A 13,721-nucleotide genomic window follows, 5' to 3' on the forward strand; every position below is an offset into this window, starting at 1 on the left:
GCCTCGGTCAGTTAAGCATTTGCCTTCAGCTCAGGTCATGATCCCAGGACCCTGAGATAGAGCCCTGCCTGGTCAGGCTCCGTGCTCGGCGGGGAGCCTGATTCTCCCTCTCCCTCTGCCACTGCCCCTGCTTGTGCTCTTTCTCTCTCAAATAAATAGATAAAATCTTTTAAAAAAGAAAATGAGCTTATTTGTGCTAAAACATAATACAAACTATTTAGGAAGCATATGCCAGGAAACAGCAAATCCAAATTTATGAAGTTATATAACCCCTGGGCCTCAGTTTCCCGGGAAGGAAAATGATGTCCAAGAGTAGACTGTGGGTCACAAAATGAGCTAATACACTAAAGCGCCTGGCACACTGCTAACACTTGAAGGTGTGAACTATTATTACTTAGTTATTAGAATTATTTCTCAAGTTTCAATCACATTTTCTTCCAAAGAATCTTACTTTTTTTGATACAGAAGGAGATAAAATAAAAGCGGTCATTGAATGAGCATAAAGGCGGGGGGAAAAATGGGGAAATTAAATAATCAGCAAAAAGTGGGGAGGAAACAGAAGAAAGTGTAACACTAGGATTTTAATGAGGCGCAATACACCGTGCAACCATCATTTAGAAGAAATCATAGAGAAGCACAGTTAAATATGGAAAAAAGTTGAGTATGAAAGTAACCAAGGAAAATAATGATGCTGTTAAAAGCAAGGTCACACCTTTAGTGGTGCTAACAGCCAATGTGGGAATTTGAGCCATTATGGAAGAATCTGCTGGCTCTTTCAGATCTCATTTTGAAGCTTTTAATAATTATTCAAACTTCCTGGCACTGCCACACAGTGAAGACCATAGGAACTCTGGGATGGTCACCAAGGAATACTCCAGAAGTAGGTAAGTGCGCCAAGGAAGAGGAAGAGCAATTATACTGAGCTATTTCCAGGTCAAAGGCAAACCTGGTAAATCTCTCCTTAAATCTCCCAAGAAAGTGTAGGTTTACTCCTCCAGGTACAAATAAGCTGGATCCTACTAATTTGAATACAGTCATGTTCCTTCTTGGGACAAAGAGAGGGAGAAAGAAAAGGAGGAAGTGATCTCTTTTTAACACATTCTCTTTTATTACCTGGAAGCAGGGTCAGAGACCAGGATGGATAGTTCAGGAGCATTCTAGGAAAACCAGATGAGAGTTGCCAAGGCAACCCCCCAGGATGAGTCTAGAGACTGAAATGGCAGGAGAGGCACGGCTGGGTGGTCTCTACCAGGCACAATAGGCAAAATTTGAAATTCGAGCTGGGAGGCCTGGTTGGTGAGAAGGTGGGATTCTTCCCTGGACAGGATTTCAAATAGTCTGTCTGTTCTCTAAAAATAAAAGTCACTTCAAGCAAGCGTCATATAACCGGTCAGTGAACCTAGTGCTTTCACTCTTTGCTGATGTGGGTTTGGTGGCCGTTTGCCTCTACTGTTGCTCATTTTTTTCAACTCCTTTTGCCCTTTCTGGTTTGTTTGTTTGCTCATTCACATTGCTCTGTTAGTCAGTTGAAGAAGTTACTTTAAACAGAAGTAATGTATTCTAGCTACTAGTCCAGGAAAGCCTATGGTGATTGTGACAGGAGAGTAGTTACCCGCAACCATGACGCGGCGAACTCAAGAGACACAATGCAGATTGGGGCACCCCACCCACTGTTCAGCAGATGAATCTATCACTTTACTCAACACCCTCCCATCTTTGCTGTGCTCGCTAGTCCTCTCCCCAGATTTCTTCAAGGTCCTCTTTATCCTCTTTTGATGGACAGTCCATGAGGCAGCGTAATATCACAGTTAAGATTATGGACTCCAAAACCAAGCTACTTAGGTTTGCTCCCAAGCTCCACTAAGTAAGTGTGATCTTGGGAAAATTAATGTGTCTGGGCCTTGGTTTTCCTTCCCTGCAAAATGGGAGGAAAATAATGGTGTCACCCTTCTAATGTTGTTTCAAAGATTCAATGAGTTTCTCTCCGTAACGGGCTTGGAGGTACGTCTCACTGGCACTTACCATTGTGGGGGGACGTGCCAGGGAAGGGAAGCAACTTCCATAATGGTTCTTCTAAGCAATGGTCCTGTGCCGTGGTTTTAATGATCTCTGAACCTGAAGACTGTCCCATCTTTGTCTCCTCCGTCATCATTCTCCCATGCTCCTGATTCCCAGGCCCAGCTGCCTGCCCAGCCTATCTTCTTGAAATTCTCATGAGCCCCTCAAACCTAACCAACTAACTCAAATGGGAACACACTATGTTCCCTCTCATACCAGCCCCTTTGTTCTCCTCCAATTCTTCAAATGGCTGTCATTATTCTGGTCTCAGGTCCAATGTCACCTTCTCAGGGAAGCCTCACCTGACAGCCTCGCCTTCGTCACCCCTGCAAACCATTCCCTATCTTAGTATCCTCTTGTAGTTTATTCACAGCCCTGATCGTGGTATCTGAGATGACCTTTCTCATTGACTTGTTTCCTTTTGACACATGTCTCCTCCACTAGAACAAAGCTCGATGAGCCCAGCCATCTTGTATTGCTCACTGTCACATCCCTGGAAGCTAGAATAATAGCTTGCGCTTAGTACGTGCCCAGTGTTTACAAAATGAATTTGTTGAATAAATTCCATATCATAAATTTCATGACACTGCATAAATTTCAGAAATTTTCTCTCTCATAGATTTGCTTAAGAAATACTTTCATCAATTATGTCTAAGATAAAAAGCCTTGGCACTTCATAGAAGACGCTTCAGCCATCTGAAATTCTGAGATAGGAAATAAATTAAGTCTCTCTCTAGTTTTATTTCTTGTACACTTAGTACTTGTGCACTTAACGCAGAAGCTTACACAAGTTCAATTTAAATGTGTCTTGATGATAATCGTGATCCTACTGTGATTTTAGGTATTTATGTCAAAACAAATGTCCATAAGTAACAAATAAATTTATTTTGACATAAATTGCCTCCTGTCCTTCAACAAACAACTCAGTTGTTTCACTAACAGCTATTCTAAAATGTGTTCTCAAAAAAACAGCTACTAGCCTTAGGACAAAGAGTAAAAACAAGTCCAATTCATCCCTCAGCCAGTTTCAATAAATGACAAGTTGATATGCTAACAGCTCCTAGTGAAACTGGCAGTCATCTGACAGGTACCCAGATCACTTGGATAACAGGAGAAAATATCTATTGACTCCTAATTTGACTATCACCCTTTTTTTTTTTAAGATTTTATTTATTTATTTGAGAGAGAGAGTGAGAGAGAGAAAGTGCACAAGAGGGGGGAGCGGGAGAGGGAGAAGCAGACTCCCTGCTGAGCAGGTAGCCCGATGCGGGACTCGATCCTGGGACTCCAGGATCATGACCTGAGCCGAAGGCAGTCGCTTAACCAACTGAGCCACCCAGGCGCCCGATTATCACTCTTTTTATTAGCTGGGTGACTCTATTCATTTTGGTTGAACTCAACAAACGTTTACTGAATTTCTACTTTGTGTCCCATTTCTCAGTTAAGCCTTGGACAGAATACAACTGGTAAGACAGAGGACCTGCCCTCAGATGACTTAATATTTGTACGGCTGCCTGCCATACAGCGGATGCCCAGTAAAAGTATGCTGAATGCACGAAAGCAGAGAACAACATTAGATAACGGCATTAGAAAGATCTACAACGTACCCTGGGGTTTGCGGCGTGGAGGGGGAGAAGGAACCTGAGATTTGGACTCAGGGAGCATGCTGAAATCCCAGCTCTGAGCCATGTGATCTCCAGCAAACTTCGTAACCCACTGGGCTCAATTCACTCCCGTGTAAAATGGGGACTGGAAGTCCTACACCTTGCAGGACTTGCTCTTGGGACATTAGATATGGTATCTGTCAAACACTGTGTTTGGCACAGGGCAGGGGCTCAACAAATGGCAAGCAGGATTGAGCATGGAAGGGAGATCATGGGCAGTGAGCTGTGCTTTGAACCAAAGCTGTGACGGGAGAGAGAGGTGAAGGCCTTCCAGGTAGAGGGTATGTTGTAAGCAGAGCCTGGAGGCGAGCCATGTGGGGCTCACCCGTCTGGAGGTAGTGAATCACTCTGTCAGCCACACTGGAATGGCCGGAGAAACAAGCCAGCAGAATGGAAGATAAGGTACAGGCGTGGGCTGAGGGCTTTGAACCCCAAACCTGGGAGCTTGTAAATCTGTGCGGTCGGTTAAGCAGAGATCCACTGAGAGTCTGGGGCAGGGAGTACACAAACTGCTAGAAATCAAACCATGTGTTTAGAAATTCGGCAAAAGCACGGAGCCGGAAGGGACCTGAGGGCTGATCTGGTCCAATGGCCACATTTTTAGAGATCAGGAAACGAATACTCAAAGTGCACAGGAAATGTGCTCAGAATCCCAGACAAGCTGGTACCAGTGTCCAGACTGGAATTCAAGCCTCCTCACTGTTAACCTAGCACTTTCCACCACAAGGCCACCAAAATATGGGAGGTATGTGCACCAAAATGCAGCACTTTATATAAGTGTGTGCACACACACGGACACATCATGCTTATGTGAAAATTCCACCAGTGTAGATGTTGTGGTGACAGGGAACAACTTTCTCTGGGACAGAGAAGCAGACAGCCGCAGTAAGCTCTCCCCAGCCATCGCCCCTCTCTCCCGAATGAGCACAACCTCTCCCTTCATCCTGGCTCCCATTCCCCTCTCAGACCGACTCAGCCCCACCCCCACCGCCCTGCCAATCCTGTATCTTACAAACATTCATTGAAGTTAAGTAACACTCTAAGGAAGCAAAGAGATAAATCCAAAAAGTGAGGCTTCCTATACGACAGGTGTAAGAAGCTCACCAAATCAATGGCATGAAAAAAGCAGGGGTCTGCTTTATAGGGAAAGAGAGTACGAGCCATACCAACCAAATGTAACATGTGAGCCTTACTAGGATCTTGAATTAAAAAAAGAATACAGTAGCTGTAAAAAGATGGACCCGAGACAGAGAAATGCGCATGGACTGGAGATTAGATGAGATGCAGGAACATGGTTAACGTCTGATGTGACAGTCGCATGGTAGCTATGTAGGAAAATGCCAGTCTTTTTAGAGATGCCTACTAAAATAAAGTATGTAGAGGCAAAATGACAAGATGTCTGAGATTCGCTTCAAGTACTTCGGGCAAATAATGAGGGGCAGACGAAGTGAGCAGGGCAGAATCTTGATAATTGTTGAATCTGGGTCATGGGTATACGGCGGTCTGTTGCATTATTCCACTTTGAGTAAGTTTGAACGTTTCTTGATAAAAAATCAAACCAACCAAATAAAGGACACTTAACTACACCCTCCCCAGTCTCATAGCCCATTTCCTGACTTGCTGCTTCATCCTATTGCACTCGAACGTGGGATCCTTCCTGAGCCCTCGTTCCTTCTCACCCTCCTTCGCTTCTGAGTCTGCTCATCTGCACCCATGCCTCCAGTAAGCACCCAAAAGAGCACCCATCACCCTGGCCCTGACCTCTGAGCCGAGCTGCGGCTGGCAATGCGGTTTACCCCCTGCACGTTCACCTGAGCACAACACAGGTTCCTGTACGCATGCTCACTGGACCGAACACACCAACCCCCTCCTCTCACATGGATTCTTCCTCCTTTATTCTGCTTCCTAGGGAAGAGCCCCGCCACCCTTGGCCCCTGTCCTGCCCTGATGTCAATTCCTCACCGTCCGCATTCCCCACTTCTGACTGGCGACACGTTTTGTCAATTCTATTTCAGAAAGGCACCTCAAATCCATCCCCACCTCGTTACCCCACTGCCTGAGACTCCGCTCAAGTCCACAACCCTACAGGTGCCTGGCATACAGTGCCCGCTGCTCTCCCAACCAGCAGCCAGCCCCAAGCCAGACCATGCTCCACTCTGCTACCCTGTGCACTTCCTCAAGTCAGACTGGCCTTTGCCAGAGCTGCTTCCAGACCTCCCTACCCACTCCTTCAGAGCCCAACCGGTCTGCATCTAAATTCCTGTGGGTCTAAGAGCAATAATCCATATATAAAAACACCGGATATTTACCCCATGTCATGCATTCTACCAGGTACTTCACTTGCATCATTTTATTTAAGCTTTACAACATATTTTTTAATTTAAATTCAATTACAACAGATTTTTTTAGAAATAGCGATTATTATCTATTCTATGGATGAAGAAACTGAGACACAGACAGATTACAGTAATTTGCTCAGGGTCACATGGTAAGTGGCAAGGTACAGACTGTGAACCTAGACAGTCTAGTTCTTTTTTTTTTTAATTTAATTTATTTATTTGACAGAGAGAGACACAGCGAGAGAGGGAACACAAGCAGGGGGAGCGGGAGAGGGAGAAGCAGGCTTCCCGCCAAGCAGGGAGCCCGATGCGGGACTCGATCCCAGGACCCTGGGATCATGACCCGAGCCGAAGGCAGACGCTCAACGACTGAGCCACCCAGGCGCCCTAGACAGTCTAGTTCTAAAGCATGAGCACCCTCCCAGAAGGCTAACCTAACTGATTCCCTAACGTGAAGTTAACCTCTCTAGACTCCGTTTTCTTCATCTGTAAAATGGGTTTAATAACACCTGCCTCGGAAGATTATTGTAAGGATTCTGAAATAAGAACTCAAAAGAAAAAAAAACTGGCTTTTACTATGAATTGGGCTCTTTCCAGTTTTTCTGAGAAGGGTTTCAGAGATTCTCAGCTCAGTGCGGCTCCCCACACAGTTTCCCTGGGGTGTTTCAGGACTCTCTGGAAGGGGCCTGGGACTTGTCATGGAGTCAGCCTGGGTGTGGTGGGCTCCCGTGTTAACGGAACCACGTCCAGACAATCATTTGTGCTCAGCACTGACTGCGTGTCCTTCACTGTACTGAGTACCGTGTAAACTGGAGAAGATCCCTCATCTTAGATACTCAGTCTGCGGGTAAGATAAACACACAAACACAAAAATTCTATCATAGCCAGGTAAGTGCTCAATCAGAGGATGGTACCAAGAAAAAAGCAAACGCTGGGAATGCAATTATTAGCTTTGCCTGGGAGGAGATCAGTGACTTAGCACAAATCCATCACGAGCACTAGTGTATACTAATTTACGATGGATGGGCTAGACTGTTCTTCAGTCACATTCTCTTTACAAAATTATTGGGTTTTGATATGACCTCAGCTAAATATCAGAGTTGAGTCTCTTTCTGTGCTCAAGGTTATCAAGAAATCTTAACTGCAAAACCTCAAAGATCTCATTTACTGAAAGCGACCTAGCAGCTCAAAGAAGAGAATATAAAATGTATTTCATTTTTTAAAAAATGCTTAAATTATTTAATAATTCAAAAACTAGATATTATTTTCTTTTTATATAAAAACACTGTATGAAAATATGGCTATGGCTTTCTGTATATAAATATAATTTAATATTAAAGATTTCCCTCCATGTGAGTCTTTATTTAGAAAGCGCACTAGATGTTCTTGTCCACATGACTTAGAAAAGACTAGATCACAGCCAGTAGAGTTGTTTGAGAGCTAACAAAAAAACATCTGCTGCCCCTTTATTCCAGTTCAAATGGCCCAGACACCCTTGCTGACCTGCTTGCATCCAGCCCATCGGCCCTGGGCATGGTAGAGTCAGGGCTGAAAGGAGCTGTCCTATGAATCATGAGCCTAAGTGCTCATGAAACACAGGAATGTCACCCAAATGTGGGCCTCCAAGAACCTGCTGCTGTGGGAGGGATGGGATGTGCACAAATGGGGGTGTAGGGCAGTGTGGGAGCTCTCTCTTCTGTGTGCAGGAAGACTGCAGAAGCACAGCCAAGAGAACCACTCCACGCTGTGACTATAAGGAAGACGGAGGGCACTACGTAGTCAGGCTCTGAGGATGAAGTGGCTCAGGGCATGGAGGTTCATACAGCACCTGAAAGCTGAAGATACCAATATGCAATCTCCATCATTTCTACAATGATTTTAGCCAACCTATCAGTCTGACTTCTGTCTCTGATCAAAATGGTGTCAAATGGCAGGACTTCTCTCCTGACTCTAACATCCAAATCCATTTAGCCTTTTTTGCCCTTGATGTTGTCCTTGTTCGAGCTACCCAGTTGGTCCACCGCTAGCTACCGGCCAAATGGTCAGCAGCTGAGGCATTAGTCTCTCTCCCGTCATCCATCATCCCTCTTTGTTTCTGTAGCTGTTGCTTTAACTGCCTAAGGAGGGCTCTGTTTTTCTCTCTGTGTCTGAAGCAGCATGATAGTACTTATCTGCCATTGATTGCTTTATCTATTACGCCCCGCAAGGTACCAGCAACTGCAGCAGCTTGCAGGTATGTGTGTGTGGGGGGGGATCCCCTGAAGAGAAGCGCAGCACATGGCAGTTTCCCATTGCGCAGGAAGATTGTGGAGGGAGGAGGACCAGTGGGAGAATGGAAGCACTTCATGGCCCCTGGAGGTGGGGAGGCCATTCCCTGGCGCTGTCACCCACCTGCAGGGTGTCCTTTACAATCGCCTATTTACAATCGTCCTTTACAATCGCCTATTTGCTCCAGTCCATCTGCTTACTTGCTTTTAAGTAAAAGGCTGTGAAACATTCCCTCCCGTCAGAAACGGAAGGACTCTGTGTACCTGATTGTGTTGGGCAGATGCTGAGCGAGTACGCCTCACGTCCATAAAAGTCTGCCGCTAGCGTTCCTATCTAGAGAAAAGAGACTGGGCGTTTTTTAACTTTCAAAGGGAAGCCTTCCAAAGGCTCAAGAATAAAAACTCTCTCTCCAGCTGTGCTCCACAAGACCATCAATCTTAGGCTGCAGAACCTTCAGCACAGAGCTGCATTACAGTAATAGGGTGGTAGGGAGGGACGAAGACCAGGACATGAACTCAGTTTGAGAATAAAAGGAGAAAAATTTTCTCCCGTCCCACTTGGTGCAATGAAAGAGCTAAGATTCTCTGAAGCTCACTGACCATTTTTTCTCTTTTTCTCTGAAACAAGCTTCCCCTAAGTGGGCCCTCTCTGCGCTGACCTGGATGCCAGAAAGATAAGGCGTGTGGGCAGTGCGTGATGGGTTTTCCACCCTGCCCCATGCCTGCAGCTCGAATGAAGGGGCCCCCCACTGGAAGTCAGGGCGCTCCTTGAGCAGCACCAAATCATGCTGATCTGTGTTACGGATGCAAGACAAAACTGCATCCCTGGCGTCGACAAGAAGACAATTGGAGTGGACCAGGTACTTTCTAAGTATTTTGTGTTTGTTATTCATTTATGTTGTCACTCATTAACAAGCCAGGCGCCAAGGGCTCGGGAAGAATTTATAATAAAGAAACATTTAAATGAGTCCATTCTCTCCACAGAGTCGTTTTCTGTCAAGTTAAGGTGGCTGCCGGGTTTAGCATTTAGCATTTTAGTACTAGTATCTTGTGGGAGCCTCGTTTGAGAACCTGCCAGTTCCCGCTGCCCAACAAAGAAGGGGAATCCCAAGTGACAGTCACAAGGCCTGTTATGTAATCTCCCTCCTTTCTCCCAGTAGCCCTGGGTAATGACGGATTTGTCCAAGATGAAAAGCATTTTTCCACCCAGACCATAGTGTTTTCATTTTATGCCCCCATCCCCCGCAACAAATAGGTAGGCGGGGAGGGAGATGGTCAGACTTTCCTGACCCTCCAAGAACCTCCAACAGGTGACTACCTTTAGAATTTAAAGACCATTCTTTAAGTTTAAAGACCAGAAGAAACTGGTGCCTCAGTTTCTTCACCTGTAGAGTGAAATCATAATAATAACAAGAGTACCTGCCTCACAGGGTGGTGGTGATGATTTGATTCTTGGCAAAGCACTGGGCACGATTTTTTTTTTTTTTTTTAATATTAGCCACTTGTCTTTCATTTGAGGAGCAGCATGACATTCTTTTTTTTTTTGATTGATTGATTGATTTGAGAGAGAGAGACCTCATATGAACAGGAGGGCAGAGAGAGAGGGAGAGAGAATATGAAGCAGACTCCACACTAAGCACAGAGCCCCACGTGGGGCTCGATCCCATGACCGTAAGATCACAACCCGAGTCCAAACCAAGAGTCAGATGCTTAACCAACTGCGCCACCCAGGTGCCCCCAGCGTGGCATTCTGGTTAAAAACTTACTGGATTTAAACCACGTCTCTTCTACTTACTTGTGATATCTTGGGAAAGCCCATTTTTTCCTTGCCTCAACTTTCTAATCTGTAAAATGCAGAAAATCACAGCCACACTGCTGTGTTTCAATGAATTAACGTAAGGCATTCAGGACCGCGTCTGGCAAATAGTATGTGATTAATAAAAGTTAGCTCTCAATGTCCACAAGCTGCAGCTATTAAAGTACCATCAAAAACAACCTGAGAAGTGTTAGTTAGTTTCCCGTGAGGGGAAGATTTGTTCCAGAAGGCTTTAGAAATAAATTGTGCTATCTCCCTATCAATATTTCTTTAATCAGAACTCAATTTTTTATTCAAGGAAGAATCACTGGAGGATACCAGAGGATACGCATCGCTGTGTTTTTCTTTCTCACTTCTGTTTCTTTCCCTTTTACACTTCTTTCTCCATCTAGGCCTCTACAGCCAATGGCCTAGGCGTGAATCCTCCTCCCACCTTTTGTAATTGTGAGCGAGGAAGGCCGCCTCATCTTTTAAAATCTTAGTCTACTTTTCTGCGAAATGGGGAGCATAAACCCACTTCTTCAGACTGAGGATTGAACGAGATATTGCTGTGCGTTGGAAAGAATCAGCAGCTCTAATCATTCGTATTCCGTTACTTTTTTTCTGACTCATGCCTTATTTATGGTCCTCAGTACCAAGCATGGACACGATCTTGCTGAGTGATTATCTCCCATCACCTGATACAGCTATGCTTTCCAACCTATTTCCTTCCCCGTAACATTTGCATTTCAGCCTCCTTATCCTCTCAGGCATGTCTAATATCCAGTTATTATGAGATGCTCTTCCTGAGGATATAACTGCAGCAATGAACTATGCTCTGGCATGGGAACCTTGAGTGGTCGAGAGAAAGCACAAGTCCAATAAAACATCCACACTACACCGTCCTGAAATCAACCATTTGGGCCAAAGATACACCTGACAGAAAGCAACTGAAATGGGACCAGGGAGGCCCCTGAGCTGGGAGGCCGTGGGGTATATGATGCAAATATTTTACAGTGAACGGGTCTGTCTCGCCAGTTTGATGTGGGGCAGCTGCTTAACCTTGTTGAGGAATGGTTAGCTTCTACGTTACAACAGACTTATTCTACATGGTGTGTATTGGTGGGGGAGGTTCCCCATAGATGGACTGGATCTTCTAGGACATCAAACTTGTGACAACTACCCAACACTGCCCATCCCACACACGCTCCAAATCATGCTGATCTGCACTATGCTCTCTCTCTCCACTGTCATGAGCCTTGTCTACCGTGCTGTGCAATTTTGTTTATTTCTTATGTTTACTCGCTATCATCCACTTCAATCCCCCCTAGAATGGGAGCTCAAGAGAAGGAATCTCTGCTGTTCTTTTTGCTGATGTATCCCAAGTGCCCAGAACAGTACCTGACTCACAGTGATGCTCAGGGAGCATTTGCCGAGGGAATGAATGAATCACAGTCAAAACGGAACATGAGATAAACTATGCCTAGAAGTGCCAACTTTTGGGGAGTCATGTTTTGGGTATAATTTAAGTTCCCATTATTTCTTCCAATTTTAAGTCAAAACGATTTTATCACTCCCTTTTCACCAGTCCCTCTACTATGCAGGAGCTAGAATTTAGAGCTTTGTGGATCTAACTCCCAAGTAAGACATGCAGGCTTGACTTTGCCCAGCATTGTCCCAGCTCGGGTAACTGTGTGACCCACACTGTGGCAATGGAGCACGGTGCTGGTGTCAGGAAGAAGGGGGGATAACAGCTGGACAATTATCCCCATCCACTGCTTCCTTGGCCTTCGTGTTTCACACGTTCCTTACAAGTTCAAGAGTTCATTCATTGCATTTCACTACAAATTATGTTGCAGAAAGTGAAATAATGTGCTGTGTGGTTCTAAATCTTCTTTTCCACAAACTGTGCTGTCTTGCTTTATTGTTCAGTGATGCAAAACTTCTCCCTTACAGAAGATGTATTAGTCTTGATCCCATTAATATGGGTCAGTAATACTCTAAGTAATAATCCATGCAAGGCTAAGTCATCATGAATGTTAACTAAAACATGCAACCAACAATGTTTTTTCCTGTCAGGGTCTTTGAATTTATCAAGTAATAGTCCGTAGCATAATATAAAGGAGCTCAGAGAGAAGAGCTAAAAATTACTTTCTCGTAACTACTTGCTGAGATTATGAAACAAAAACAATTGGAAATAACACAACTTACAGACAGCTAGAAAAGTTCCAATTACTCAAGGCCCACGAACCGCCATACAATCTGAAGATGTTCTTTTTCATCAATCTGCATAAGAATACACTGGATGTACTGAAAAATCCATTTCTTTTTTTTTTTTCTTTCTGTACAGTAAGAAAGCCTTATAGACAAGAACCCTGCAAGTTGCTTTGGGGAAGAAAAATGCATCAGAATCCTTGGTTAGGCTTTTTTGGGCTCAATTAATCAAAACAGCAAGCATTATCTTCTTCCTTTGGAAAAATACATCTTTTTCATGTTAGGATAATCACTGTTAGGTATCTTCATCCCCTCCTTTCAGAAATGCTGCCCCCACTGCTTTTTTTGTGAACTATTATGTCTTCTCTCCCAACACGCAATTACTTTCACTTTTCCAACTCTGCCCACAGGCCGGTTCTGCCACCCGCTGAATCATGTGCTGCTCCACAATCAGCAGGGAGAGGAGACACGCTCACTGCCTGTCACTGTCTTGAACCATGCTTGCTCATTTAGTTAACTTAAACCTAGTTAATAGCTTTTATGGATTAAATTAAAAAAAAAAAAGGAAAACTAAGTCAACTCTATTTTTTAAACTTTCAAGAGAAGAACCAACAACCTGATGAATTTTTAAGCCAAACGTGTGGTGTTAATGAAATATGTAGATATGGCACATTCTGATTTCTCAACTGCTTTGTGAGTCGTACATGTTTCATACACACTGGCCCCAATTACAGCCACCTTAGTCCAAAGCAAGACACGTGAACAACACCCACCAACTCCCCCCAAAACGCTAAAATCTGACTGATTCACTCTCACTGTTCTTCTAGTTCCCATCTTCTTGCCCACCTGCTACTGAGGATGAAGTTCATTCCCTTGCGATCTGCTCATTTATCTACGATTTGGAGTTTAGGACAGGGCTTCAATCTACTTACTGTTTGTGTTTCTTTGTTTTTAAAGATTTTATTCATTTATTTGCCAGAGAGAGAGAGAGAGAGAGCACAAGCAGGGGGAGTGGCAGGCAGAGGGAGAAGCAGGGTCCCCGTTGAGCAATGAGCCCCATGCGGGACTCGATCCCAGGACCCTGGGATCATGACCTGAGCCAAAGGCAGATGCTTAACCAACTGAGCCACCCAGGCGCCCTACTTACTGTTTGTGTTTAAAGCCTGTGCTGTGTCTTCCCTTTGGTCTCTGTGTTCACTTCTGATGAAGCAACCTAAAACACACCAACCCAAGACTCACACTAAACTCTGATTCTTCAGTGTGTAGAGTGCCTCCAGAATCATTTATTTTGCTAAAGTAATCGGTTACAACATAGGAGAAAAGTTACCATTTGTTAAAGTGGTTGAAGGGAAGTTTTCTTTTCATTTATTTATTTATTTTTTTT

At 44.5% G+C, this 13,721-nt stretch overlaps 1 protein-coding gene across 18 annotated transcripts in view; it reads right to left on the reverse strand.

Moving 5' to 3' along the window:
• NCAM1 (neural cell adhesion molecule 1) overlaps nucleotides 1-13,721 on the reverse strand; it is a 298,040-nt gene that overhangs the window by 161,950 nt on the left and 122,369 nt on the right. The window lies entirely within an intron of this gene.

Source organism: Leptonychotes weddellii, chromosome 11 (assembly GCF_054177405.1).
Source record: "Leptonychotes weddellii isolate Sample4059 chromosome 11, ASM5417740v2, whole genome shotgun sequence".
NCBI lineage: Eukaryota > Metazoa > Chordata > Mammalia > Carnivora > Phocidae > Leptonychotes > Leptonychotes weddellii.